Source organism: Homarus americanus, unplaced genomic scaffold, assembly GCF_018991925.1.
Source record: "Homarus americanus isolate GMGI-L3 unplaced genomic scaffold, GMGI_Hamer_2.0 scaffold25013, whole genome shotgun sequence".
Classification (NCBI taxonomy): Eukaryota; Metazoa; Arthropoda; class Malacostraca; order Decapoda; family Nephropidae; genus Homarus; species Homarus americanus.
The window spans coordinates 7110042-7111926 of record NW_024722158.1 but is presented as its reverse complement, the minus strand read 5'-3'; positions in this window follow the sequence as shown (position 1 = coordinate 7111926).

The following is a 1885-nucleotide window of genomic DNA, read 5'->3' as shown; positions in this document are numbered from 1 at the left end:
GTACACAGGTGAATAAATATATATGTAGATAGCTCGTATGTACACCCACTAAAAATAATTCGGCACCCGTGTCATATTGTATCACGCTGTAAGGGTGCCGAATAATTTTTAGTTGATGTACACATGAGGTGACTGCACAGTAAACAAGATGGTCGAATTGTTGTTTTGTTTTATGTGTGTTTAGAGCCATGTGTGTGTGTGTGTGTTTGTGTGTGAGAGAGAAGATACTTATAATAAGAATGTAACTCTTTCTTATTAATGACTAGGACAGCTTCTTTGTACACGAGTAAAAAGATTTAACTTCAGACTTACTACATCCCCCCTCCCCTATCCCTCCATCCCCCCCTCCCCTATCCCTCCATCCCCCCCTCCCCTGTCCCTCCATCCCCCCCTCCAGCCCCGCCCCCCCAACCCTTCCTCCCTCCCAAGAGATTTTTACCTTCCGACTTACTACCCCTCTTCCTCCCCTCCCCACCCCTCCCTCCTCCCTCCCTCCCCAATAGTTCTTCGGCTAGTGCACTGTTTAGCTAGTATGGTGAACGATAGTAAACAACGCAGCTATAGTGTACAGTGTATTGTGTGTGTGTGTGTGTGTGTGTGTTTAAGTTATAGTGAGAGAGACAATTTAGATCTTTGTTATTAATCTTTCAAAAACAGAAAAAAAAATAAACCTAAAATAAACATCCTAGATAAATGAACACTGTATATGACAGCCTCTTATATAAAATAATGATGAAATATTTTCCAATGGTGTTTGATTATCCCATATGTGTGTGTGTGTGTGTGTGTGTGTGGAAAGATCTTTATTCCCTCACAGCCACTTCAGGGGAAAAAGGTACCCAAGATCAGGTAAGATACAGGTGTTGTGTTAATTAGTGGTGGTATAGGTTCAGGTTGGATCATGCCTCACACAAAACATCATTCTCCTCTTATGAGTCTACACTTATGAGTCTCCTCGCTCCTATAGCTTATCGGGGAAGCTCATAATTGGCTGTGTAGTGAGTTGTGTAACGGTGTGGGTGGTTGGGTGGTTGGGTGGGCGGGCGTGGGTTGTTATATAATCGTACGTGTGTCGATATAGTGATATGTACAGTAATTTTGTGTGTAGCCTTCTTTCCCTGTAAATAGATATCCAAAGATTAGTTGAGTGATATCATTGCGTCCTTTCAGAGGGTTAATGATTTGTTATGTAATTATTGACTCCTTTCAGATAGTTATAATTTGTTGAGTGTTAATTTTGTGTTATGTTATATATTCGTTGTCGCCTCTTCAGACCTCACGATTTGTTAAGAGAATATTGTACCTTGCTAAACACACACACACACACACACACACACGAAACAGCAACAACACCAACACTAACAACAATAATAACACCAACAACAACCACAACAACCACAACAACACCACCATCAACAACAACCACAACAACCACAACAACAACAAGAGTGGGGCCAAAACTATAACACCCTCCTTCAGAAAATATCCTCAGCGTGAATTTTATCCCAGGAAACTCTGCCACACTATTTTTTCGCCTTAAGACCTGTGATTTTTTGTTTTGCATCCTACGGAAAAAAAAAATCAACAGCAACACTAACACGTTGAGAGACAAACTTGATGCGAGTGACCCAACTTCGAGCCTCTGGGGGGGGGGTGTAAGATGAGGAATAATGTACCTTTGTTTGATGTACCTCTGATTGATGTACCTTTGATGTATCTTTCATGTACCTTTGTTTGACGTACTTTGGATATTATTGATGCGAATTTGTTTGCTATACCACGTGTCATTCTGATCAGCGAAGCCTCTGTTAGGTTATTAGACGGAAATCTTTCGTATAAACAGAGACAGACAGACAACCAGACGTACAGACAGACAGACAGACAG